Raw genomic sequence first — 13,330 nt, 5'->3', positions numbered from 1 at the left:
CCCAGTGGGCAGCAACACTTAGGACCAGCATCCCCCTGCCAGTGACTACTACCCCCACTACACCCAGTGGAAAGCTCTGGCCAGAACCAGTGCCACTACAAAGCACATTCTGCATTAGGAAGGGGGTTACAGTTCTACCAACCTACACATCTGCCAACAGCTGCAGCCAGGCCTTTCAGCTAGCTGTATCAGGAGATGTTCCTACCCACCAGCCTGGCACCAGCTACAGGTGGGCCTCTAGGAACTATGCTGGTCACCAGTCCTGCCTACCAGTTTTCCCAAAGTTGTCACCACTCATCATTATACCTGGTCAGGCTGGAGGCCAACCCCACCCACCAGCATGCCTGCTACAGTTACCTCTGGGCCTCTTAGCTGTGCCAGTGGTGCCAACCAGTGTGCATGTAATAGTCACAACCAGCCATTGCAGTCATTGAGGCTGGGCCCAGACCTACACAGCAGCATACATGTGCAACAGTCACAGCCCAGCTGTAACAGGAGGTATTCAAGCCTACACACAAGGCATTCCTTGAACACCTGATTCTGGTAACCAGGAAGAATGGTACTACCGGGCCCCATAGGATGCTTTATACATAAGGGCACTATCTTCAAGATCAGGAGAAAATAGCTGACCTATATAATACATAAAAACAAATACAGAGAGACAAAATAAGGAGACAGAGAAATACGTTTCAAACAAAAGAACAGAAAAAAATATCTCAGGAAAACTAAATAAAATAGGGATAACCAAAATATCTGATAAAGAGTTCAAAGCAAGTGTCATAAAAAAAGGTCAAGAGTGGATGTGGATTTGAAAGAAGAGTGGGTAAACTCAGTATGAACTTCAACAAAGAAAACAAAAATATATAAAAAAGAACTAATCCGGAGTTGAAAAATACAATAACTAAAATGAAAACACACTAGATGGATTCAACACTAGATTAGAGGATGCAGAAAAATGGATTTGTTATCTGGAAGACCTGGAAAGCAACCAAACTGAATAGCAAAAATGAAAAAATAATTTTAAAAATGAAGATAAACTAAGGGATTTCTAGGACAACATCAGCATACTAACATTCACATTTAAGGCATCCCAGAAGAAAAAAAGAGAGAGGCAGAAAACTTGTTTGAAGATAAAATAGCTGAAAACTTCCCTAATTTGGGGGAGGAAACTGGCATTTAACAGGAGCACAGTGAGCTCAAAATGAGATATATGCAAGGAGGTCCACACCCAGATACACAATAGTTAAAATTTCAAAGTTTAAAATAAAATTAAAAAAAAGAATTTTAAAAGCAGTAAGAGAAAAAACCAATGTGTTATATACATAAGGGAAACTCCCTGAAGCTCTCAGCTGACTGTTCAGAAGAAACTTTGCAGGCCAGGTAGAAAGTGGCATGATATATTCTAAGTGCTGAAAGGAAAAAAAAAACAAAACCCAAAAACATAAACAAAACTAAACCAAAAATACCCTCTACCTGGCAAGGTTATCATTCAGAATTGAACAAAAGATAAATCATTTCCAAGACAAAAGTTAAAGACATTAATCACTGCTAAACCAGCCATATGAAATGTTAAAGGGATTTCTGTAAGTAGGAAAAGAAAAAGCCGTTAACTAGAAGAAAATTATGAAAGGAAATTATTTCACAGATAAAAGCAAATATATAGTAAAGAGAGATCACTTACAGAATTATTATGAAGCTTAAAAGTAGTAAAATCAATTATATCTATAATAGTTAAAGGATACAAAATAAAAAGATGTAAAATATGACTTAAATACACAAAATGTGGAGAGAGCATTAAAAATGTAGTGCTTTTAGAATATGTTCAAATTTAAGATACTATCAGCTTAATACAGACTGATATGTATATATCTACCTACCTACCTACTTATGGTTAGCACAAATCAAAAATCTATAGTAGGTACAGGAAAATAAAAAAGGAATAGAAAATCCAAGTACAACACTCAAGACTGTCATCAAAACATATGGGTAAGAAAATAGAGAAGAAAAAAAAAGAAAAGAACTACGAAAACAACTAGAAACAATTTTGAAAAGTGGCAATAATTATACATTTCTTAATAATTACTTTAAATAAAATGAACATCTAATCAAAAGACAAGGATAACTGAATGGATAAAAAAAAAAAAAGAAAAAACAAACAAACAAACATCTATATCCTGCCTAGGAATACTCCTGTTAGACATCAAGACATATGCTGACTAAAAGTGAAGAGATGGGAAAAGATATTCCATCCAAATGGAAGTGAAAAATAAGTTGAGGGGGATCCCTGGGTGGCTCGGGGGTTTAGCACCTGCCTTCGGCCTAGGGCATGGTCCTGGGGTCCTGGGATCGAGTCGGGCTCCCAGCGTGGGGCCTGCTTCTCCCTCTGCCTGTGTCTCTGCCTCTCTCTCTCTCTCTCTCTCTGTCTCTCTCTGTGTCTGTCATGAGTAAATAAATTTAAAAAAAAATCTTTAAAAAAGAAAAATAAGTTGAGGTAGCAATATTTACATTAAAAAACTGTAAAATAAACACTGCTTTTTTTTGTAAAAAAAAAAAAAAGAAAAGAAAAAGGCATTAGATAATGATAAATGGATCAATCCAATAGGAAGATATAACAAATATAAGTAATTATACTCCCAACATAGAATCTAAACATACAAAACAAATATTAACAAAGGGAGAAATACTGATACAATAATAGTAGGGGATTTTAACACCCCGCTTACATCAATGGATAGGTGAACCTAAAGAAAATCATGAAAACTGTGGCTTTGAGTGACACAGATGGACTTAATAGCTATACATAGAACACTCAATTCAAAAACAACAGGATACACATTCTTTTCAGGTATACATAACACATTCTCCAAGACAGATCATACATTAAGCCACAAAATAAATCTCAATAAATTAAGAAGACTAGAATCATATCAAGCATTTTTTTTCAACCACAATGCTACACAACTAGAAATTAATTACAAAGAGAAAACTGGAGAAATACAAACATGTAGAGGCTAAACAAAATGCTAGTAACAAGCAATGACCGATGAAGAAATTAAAGAGGAAATCAAAAAAGTACATTGAGATAAATAAAAAAATGGAAACATAGTGCTCCAAAACCTGTGGGATGCAGCACAAATAGTTCTAATATAAAAGTATATAGTGGTACAGGTTTACTTCAATAAACTGGAAGAACATCAAATAAACCTAGTAAACTTACAAGAACTAGAAAAAAAATCAAGCAAATCTTAAAGTTAGCATAAGGAAGACAATAAAGATCATGGTGAAAACTGAAACAGACATAAAAAATAGAACAGATTAATGAGATCAAGAGCTGGTTCTTTGAAAAGATTTACAAAATCATTAAAATAATGATTTTGGCAGACTCACAAAGGATAAAAAGACTCAAATAAAATCAAATTAAAAGTAACAGATACTATAAAACCACAAAGAATTATAAGAGCCTACTACAAAAAATTATATGCCAACAAACTGGACAACCTAGAAAGTGGACACATTCCTATAAACACAATCTTCCAAGACTGAATTGGAAAGAAATAGAAAATTTGAACAGACCAATCACAAGGAACAATACTGAATCAGTAATGAAATAACTCCCCAAAGCAAATGTCCATGACCAGGTGGCTTCATAGGTGAATTCTACCAAACATTTAAAGAAGAATTAGTACCTATCCTTCCTAAAGTATTCTCCCAAAGTAGAAACAAATGCTTCCAAATCATTCTACGAGGCCAGTATTACCTTGATATCAAAGCAAGACAAAGACACCATAAAAAAAAGATAAAAAGAAGAAAAATTTAGACCAATATCCTCCCTAATGAACATAGATGCAAAAGTCTAACAAATTTTAGCAAAATATTAACATAATATTAGCAAATCTAACAGTACATTAAAAAGATTATTCACCATGATCTAGTAGTATTTACTTCAGAGATGCAAAGATAGTTCAATATCCAGAGATCAATCAATGCAATACCTCACATTAACAAAATGAAAAATAAAAACCAGATGATCATTTCATTAGATGAAGAAAAACATTTGACAAACTCAACATATGTTCACGATAAAGACCCAATAAAGTGGGTTTAGAGAAAACATACCTCAACGTAATAAAAACCATTCATTTATTGAAGTCTGGGGTTGTAATACCTTTATCTTTGTTAACCCACAGCTAATATCATACTCAATGGTGAGAAGCTGAAAGTTTGAAAGTTTTCCCTTTAAGGTCAGTAAGAGGACAAGGCTACCCACTATTGCCCCTTGTATTTAACACAGTGCTGGATGTCCTAGCCACAGCAGTCAGACAAGGACAAAAATAAAGGCATTCAAATTAATTGGTAAAGAAGTGAACTCTCACTATTTGCAGATGACATGTTACTATATGTAGCAAACCCTACAGACTCCCCCCAAAAATGATCAGGATTAACAAAAGAATTCAGTGAAGTTGAAGGATGCAAAATTAACATACAAAATTGTTGCATTTCTCTATGCTAAAAACCAAACTAGCACAGAATGAAATTAAGAAAAATAATTTCATTGACAACTCTACCAAAAAGAACATAATACCTGGGAACAAATTTAACTAAGAAGATAAAAACATACTCTTAAATGCTGAGAGGTTGATAAAAAAAAAGAAAATTGAAGACCTCACAAATAAATGAGAAGATATACCATGTGTATGGGTTGGAAGAATAAACCTTATTAAAATATCCATACAATCTGTAACAATTTACGGATTCAACACAAGCTCTATCAAAATATTGGTAGCATTTTTCACAGAACTAGATTTTTTTCCCTATATAATCACCCCTACACACATTCGCGACTCTCTGCCCTCCTTATCAAATCATGTACCAGGATGGTACCTTCATTACACTTTGATGAACCTACACTGACACTTCATTATCAGGCAAAGTCCTTTTTTTTTTCTTTTTTTGCCAAGTCCATCTTTTATATTAGGCTTTGTACTTAGTGTTGTACAATCTATGGGTTTGGACAAATGTATAATGACATGTATCCACCATGAGAGTATTTTCATTGCCTGAGAAAAATCCCTTGTGTTTACCTCTTCATCCCACTTCCCGCAGCCCAGTTCCACCAAGCTCTGGCAAACATGGATCATTTATTGTTTCCATAGTTTTGCCTTTCTTAAAGTGACAAATAGTTGGACTCATACAGTATGTTGTCTTTTCAGATTGTTTTTCCTTTATTCAGTAATAATCACTCAAGATTCTTTCATGTTTTTTTTTCATGGCTTCATAGCTCATATATTTTGACCAGTAAATAATATCCCATTGTCTGGATATACCATAGTTTATTTATCCATTCACCTACTACAGGACATCTTGATTGTTTGCAAGTTTGGGCAATTATTAATGAAGTTGGTATAAACATATTCCCGAGCAGGTTTTTGTGTGGACATAAGTTTCCACTTCTTTGAGCAAATACCAAGGAGTGCAATCACTGATCAGATATCATAAAATATGTTTAGCTTTCTAAGAAACTGCCAACCTAGCTCCCAAAGTGGCTGTACTATTTACCATTTCCACCAGCAATGAATGAGAATTCCTGTTTTTCCGCATCATTTTGAGCATTTGGTGTTGTCAATGTTCCAGAGTTTGGGCTTTTTAACGGTTATATAGTGGTATCTAATTTCTTTTTTTTTTTTTTTTTTGATGGTATCTAACTTCTGTTTCAATTTGCGTTTTCTTGATAACATACAATGTGGAACATCTTTTGTGACTATTTGCTGGCTGTGTATCTTTATTGGTAAAGTGTTAAGGTTTCTGGCCCATTTTTCAATTGGACTGTTTCCTTATTTCTGAGTTTTAAGAATTCTTTGTGTATTTTGGATAGCATTTGATTATTTGGATTATAAATGGTACAAGAGCTATTATTTGTACATTTACTATGACCCAGGCATTATGCTATTAAATATGGTGCATCCATATTTTTAAAAATTATTATTATTAGTCTAATAATACTTATTATTATAAGTAATTTCAATTTTATATAGGATAACAATAAAACTGAAAGGATCTTATTTTAAAAATATTAAACTAAAAAAAAATTAATGTAAAGATGGTATGTAAAGCCCAGTGTTATCTTATTACACAATATTTTCTTGTCTGTGTGAAATTAAAAATATTGATTAAATTCGTCTGGTATATTTGCACTTAACTGCCATATCTTTTTTTTGTTTTACATGTTAAATCACATAAAAAATACATGTGCATATGAGGTTTCATATAAACTGATTAAATACATGCATATAAAAATATAATTTTAAATACAATTTTTAGATGTTATTTCAATAGACCATGTTCAAGCAAGAGTTTGCTCCTGTTACTACTATTGTCTTTGTTATTGTTGTGTTAATACTACCATGAGGGCAATAAAAGTAAATCCTGATTCCATTTGTGCTTTAAACTAATCTTTAAAGTACGTCCTCCCATTCTGATATTCTCTTGTTTAGTAAAGATGTAAAAATGTCACATCTCTTTGCAAGGAAAGATGTCCTATGGTCTCTCCTCTCCCCCTCACCGAAAGACATGTACTGAAAAATGCATCTTTTCTGTGTTTATAAATTAGGATATTTATTTTAGGGAAAAGTAATTGCTTCTTCATACGGTATACTATAATAGAATTTTCAGTCCAAAAGCAATTTAAGTCAGCAACATATTGAACTGTAATTAAAGATTTATGATTCCATTAAAAGGTAATGTTATAGTTAATCCCTAATAATAAAATACTTCATAAAAGTTCAGTGTTATACACAATGCAGAATACAAATGTCAAGTTCTCCCAAATATTTACTGGCCTTGTGATTCCATTGAAAATGTTAACACTTGAATTTCAATAATATATTGCACTGGCTTTAGACTTAATTGTGGAATTATGGCTATCTCTATTTAAATATGTGTGTAGATAACTGGGTACTCTGAAAAGTATGGTGATACTTTACTTCTTTTCAATGTATTTTTATTCTTAAAAAAATGATGAATATCTGCTCAAGATGACACAGTACATTCAGGTTACAATGTACTCTCTTAACTAAATACAAATAAAACATTATAAATGTAGATAATTGAAAAGGCATAGCTAAGTAGAAAAAATAGAGTTGGACAGAATGCATACAGTGTTGAAACCATGGGTTCTTGACCCATAAATATACAGAAATTCCAAAGGATTTGGCTTTGGCATGATAAAGGGATATGTGAACCATGTGATAGGGGAACAAGAGTCAGGCTCCCTACTTGAATACAACCATTATTTGTCAAGCTCCCTATCTTCAGCAAATGATGCTAGCAATATTACTGAAGGACCACCTTTTCAATAGGATTGCCACATTTAGTAAATAGAAATACCAAATAAAATGGGCACACTTCTACAAAAATATTACCCAATTTACTTTAAATTCAAATTAAACTGGGCAGCCTCTATTTTATCCGGTAACTATACTCTTGATGGTGCAAATTAAAGGAATATGAACAGCTTCAGATCTGAAAAAAGGTGATGGAAACTTCATGTTTATTGTCTCTCCAATACCACTCACCCTATAAAAAGCCCAATATTTTATTAATTTTAAAAGGCTATAAAATTTCACCGTAAGCCCAAGTCCAAAGGACTAGTGGGCCAGGGGATAAGACACCAGCAAACTGTTGGCTAGGAGATAGCAAAAAAATAAATAAATAAAAACAAAGAAAAATATGAATATATTAAAAAAGAAAACTTTTCAAATGATACATATCGAATTTCAAAAAAGAAAAAATAAGCAAAAACAAATTAACACTAGTACATAAATTTAGATAAAATTTTTACAGAAAAAATAATAAGCAACAACAAATTAACAACTAGTACATAAATTTAGATAAAATTTTTACAGAGTAGTCTAATGAGGAGATTAAATTCAGCATGTTTGTATTGCTCAGGTAGTTATATGAAAAAATTAAAAGAAATTTAGTATTAGTAAATAAATGAATAAAATAAGAATTTATGGCTATGGAAATAATTAAAAAATCTGGAGATACTGAAAGACATTTATATTTATATTGTCCTTGAGATAGAAACACAATAGATAGTACAAAATAGGTTAAGACATTAATGAAGAAAAGTTTTATATTGTCCTTGAGATAGAAAAACAATAGATAGTACAAAATAGGTTAAGACATTAATGAATAAAAGCTTTGCAACTTGTCAGATGCTACTGAGGAATTTGCCACTAATGCACCAAAATGTTAAGATGTTTGTACTGATGTAATGTTAAGAATGATCAGTAGTAGACATGTAGAGACTCTGAAATAAACATTTAGGTTTCAGAAGAAAAAAAAATGGAAGAAACAATAGAATGGTAATATTTGAAGATATAATCAATGTGAATTTTTGATAATCGAAAAAATTAGTTCCATTTTTATATTACATTTATGCTAAGAAGGGTAAATAAAATATATCTGTACCTATATCCAGCATATGAAAAACTTTGGAAGATAAAAGAATCAGTTTTTTTCTTTTTTTAAGTTACAAGAGTAAAATGACATCATTTGCAGAAGAAACAAAATTAATTTTTAGCTAAATTAAAATATCAGACTGTTTTTAACCCGTTGTAAAGAATATCTGAAAAAATGTTGAGGAAAAACAACTAACAATCTAGAATATTAGCTAAAATGTAATTCCAAAGAAGGTAACATTAAGACTTTATTTCGAGGTATGTAATGACCAGGGTAGCTACCTAACAATCATCACTAAATACAACGTAAAACAAAACTATCATATCAGATCTTCTTTAGCATGATAAAGGAAGATAGAAATACTGAACAATTTTTAAAAATCTTACATGGAATTCAAGAGTAGAACTATAACTTAAAAATTTCAAGGAGCATGTGCCTTTCTCATTGTCTTTTCAGAAATCTTTTGAAATCAAGAAGGATAAATAATATGAAATTCAATCTCTATTTGCAACAACAATGGAAAATTTATGCATCCTTGTGCTGCATCATGTGAAGTAAGTATGTTTAATGGAGGTAATGGGTTGGAAAAAGGTCAGGAGAAGGTGCCCATGGCTGAAGATGTTATACTACTATAATAGAGGCATATTTTCCAAAATTAAGTGATGCAGCCTAAGGTTCAAAGACAAAATTGGAACAGGGGACATGTATTATGGCTAGTGGCAGAAGCTTCCTCTTTTCCAGCCTCACTTGGCACGAAGAAGAAGCTGGAAGTTAGCTATGTATGAGCAATTATACAGAGAAGCTATTTGCAGAAAGGGGGTTTTTCAGGGAGATAGGCCAGTGAAGGAGAGCCACGCTGTACTGTGAGGAGACCATTAGCAGCTGACCATTGTTGTTCGGCAGAAGTATAGACCAAGGCACTGTACTCAAATAGATATTCTTGTTACGCAAGAAATGCTTTGCTATCCTCCAACATGATGCTGGTCTCCTGATAAAAATCAAGTTCAGGAAGTAATTACAACATTCAAATCGAAGTAAAATGTAAAATATCAAGCATTGGATCTACCAAATGTAAGGAAAAAAGAAAAGAGAGAGAGAGAACCTAGATGGTTATAGTTATCAGAATTTTTTTTTTACCAGAGTGACCTCTACCCCTGTGCTTTATTTGCAGATTTGTTCCAAGACCCCCAGTAGATCTCTGAAATCAGTTTTTCCCCCTTTACATTCGTACTTATGATAAAGTTTAATTTATAAATTAGGCACAGTAAGAAATTAATAATAACCAATGGAACAAATTAAAATACACTCTAATAAAAGTTACGTTAGTATAATCTTTTGCAAAATATCTTGTGCTGTACTCACCGGTCTACTTGTATGGTGTGGGATGATAAAATGCCTGCATGATGAGACAAAGTGAGTGAGATAGGTATCCTGACCTAGCGCTAGCTTACTACTGACCTTCAGATAAATACATCAGGAGTATTATCTGCTTCCAGACTATGGTGGGTACAGGAGGGATTACTGTACAGAGAAATGAAAACATGACCAAAATGTTGTCATTGCATTTTTTAAAAATATATGGCAAATCAGTATATCATTTTACTTTTGTAATATTAGAGTATACAAAATTTCAGGAACAACATCAAAAGAAATAAACTAGGTACTGGTTGACCTCTGAAAAGGATCGCAAGAGGAAAATGAACTTAGAGGAAAAAGAAAAATTACTTTGAGGGAAAACAAAGGATGGAAGACAGGACAGGAAAGAGAGAAGTCAAAAAATCCACAAAATTTAAAAAAAAAATTTTAAAGAGGTGAAAGAATGAAATCCAAGAAAACTAATGGAAAAGTATTAAAATTACCAATTTGAAGGATATATTGGATCTTAGGGAAAAACACAGTGATCAGTTTAGAAAGATGTTAATAAAGCTAATTTATTTCAAAGCTTTTCAAAGAACCAGATGGTAGTAAAGTACAACATCATTTTATCTATAAATACAAAACAATAGGCAGACCTAAGAGTGTTCAACATCAATAATAAATTCTGAAAGGGACTGTAGCAATGCCTGCAAATCCCTCAAAAAAAACCCCATAAACCAATAATTCTATGAGCATACACATTATTAAAGGCAAAAGTAACAAATCAATATTGCCCAACATTTATTGGCTCAAAGAAAGCCTTTCTGAAAAAATAAAAATAAAAAATAAAAAATAAAAAATAAAAGAAAGCCTTTCTGTTGATCCTTGAAGAAATTACTAAAAGATGAACTTCCAACAAATAAACAATAGTGAGAGACTGTGGAGACATCTGCAGTGGTATTGAAAAAATACTGTTAACTGTTAAGTGTTATGATAGGCAGGATACTAACACAACTGCCGTGCTCCGTACTCTTGTTTAAATATTCTCCCTTCAGTGTAGACAGATCCAAAACTTCCTTCTACTAATAAAATATGACACATTTTAGGAATATTACTCTGGGTTTCTATATGGTTCCAAGGCCAAAGTGAAGGAACTTTGCAGATGAAAACAAGCTCTATGACCAGCTCAGTGGAGGTTAACCAAAGAAGTCTGTCGATCTTGTGCGAGCCTGACCGAATCAGGTGAGCCTCCAGAAGAAGCCTTTGGGGTAAGGGACAGAAGTCAGACACTCTCTTTTCTGAGACTTTCTCTCTTAACCAGTTGATGGAAAATGAATCTTGCCCACAATAAAGTTAGAAGAGGATACCAGGTTCCTTGTTTAACAACGAAACAATTCTCTCCTCTTTCTTTGTGTGCATTTGCAATAGTTTATAATTATAGTGGAATGCTGAAAATATGGCTTTCTATCATATTTATCTTCTGGTATAGAGTCCCGTACAACAATTCATATTCCTTATGATTCTCTCTCTTTCTTTATTTTTCTGTTTGTTTTGATCAGGCTCTTCAATCTATGGGTTATGTATTCCTTTTTTTTTCTTTTGCAAAAATAAATTGATCTAACAGTCTGGGACTTGAATAGCCATATGAAATATTAAGTAGTTACAAAAGAATTTCTTAAAATCACAATTTGTAATTTAGATTTTCATGATTCACATCCTTTTTTAATACGCTTTATGTCAGAAATACTGAGGCATAAAAAATGGACCGATGGAGCAGGAAACTGTGTTGGATATTTCTCGATCTGTATGCTCAAATTTCAGATGTTTCTGAATGTCACATGTAGAGAACACATGATGTCTTTATTGTTCTTAAAAGGTTCACAGGCAATAAATAGCTAATAGAAGGAAATGGGCACTCTGTTGACACCCTGCTGATACCAGGTAAATGTCTTCCTACAGTATCTCATTAAGATTTCAAATGTTTCTGTGGCCGTAGTCATTATTTGTTATCCTTCAGAGGAATATGGGATTTTAAATTGTGTCAGAGCAGCTGTTCAAAGAAGCCACTTGAGTAGTAAGGGTTATTACTGACAGTCTCAGCGCGATGATTGCATTACCGTGTGCTGGAATATGATTCTGAAAAATGAGGAATACTCTATTTAGGCAAAGAGGAATGACTTGCTGTTTGTTTCTGAATAATTCAGCTGGCTGTATGATAGGTCGGAATAGATGCATGAATCTTATAACGATTACTGATATTTTGGTAAAAGGTCTCATTAAAGCAAACTGTAGGGTATATGATGTTATATACATGTATTTATCCGACAAGTGATAGAAACATTGCTTTTTAAAAATGAAAAAATGAAGTTGAAGAACATAAAATCCTCACATCTGGTTTTTACCAATGACACTTTATTATGATTATTAATCATATATTATTTCTAGAATGAGTACAGTTCCAGTGACACTTAGCCTACTTTTTAGCTGTGCTCCAAGAGTTGCGTGAAAATTTATTTGGATTATTCAATTCTATTTCAAACACACCAGGCAAATACAAAACAAACTACTGCTGCTATTATTGTGAAAGTAAATTTATATTTTTCATGAAAATAAACACTGTTTAATGTTAATAATATTATACATCTACAGTTATATATTTATCTTGGGATTGTAGACCTATCCTTTTTTATGTACAACTTACATCAAAATAGTTAATTAAATGTTTTAAAATTATTATATGTACTATTGTAGGCTGACTTTATAATCAAACAGCTTGTTAAATGGAAGGAATAGCTAAATTCTATGTTTTGCCATGTTGAAAAGAAATCAAGGTCTATCTATATCTTTTTTATATATAAATATTTATAGATAAATATCTTTCATTTTTATATATCTATATATAGATACATATCTATTTTACATATAAATAGAAATTTATATGTACAATATATATTATATATAAATTTTACATACAAATACATATCTATTTTAATATAGAAGTGATGTATAATAGCATTTCAGGGTGATAGTTTAGAATGACACTAAAGGATGAATACTTTCATATGTCTCTATATGTTCATATTTATGTTTATTTTGTATGTATTTACATGTAATTATAATATTACTATTAGATATATAGATACATAATAATACATTATACCTAAATAAATATGTATAATATTTATCCTTTCAGTGTGTTTATTAATTCTTGATCCCTAAATTCATCAAGCAGGCTAAACAGCCTTATTTAGGGTAAAGTTGAGACACTAGACCTATTATAGTTATTTCAAGCAGAAAAGAGCCTAACACAGGAACCAGTTGCTTATAGCATTGTTAGAAGGTGGAACTCAGGGAGTGGCCTGTAGATTTGGAAACCAAGCTACTGCACTTGCCACTCAGAGGTTAAGAAGTATCTAGGGCCTACTGCTGACCTCTCGCTATCCCAGAACCTCAAAGCTACCAAAGGGTGGAAGACAGAAATCTGGCCACAGCAAACTCAAGTCAGCCAAGC

This window comes from Nyctereutes procyonoides, unplaced genomic scaffold (assembly GCF_905146905.1).
Source record: "Nyctereutes procyonoides isolate TBG_1078 unplaced genomic scaffold, NYPRO_anot_genome, whole genome shotgun sequence".
NCBI classification, from domain to species: Eukaryota; Metazoa; Chordata; class Mammalia; order Carnivora; family Canidae; genus Nyctereutes; species Nyctereutes procyonoides.
Note: the sequence above shows the minus strand (reverse complement) of the source record.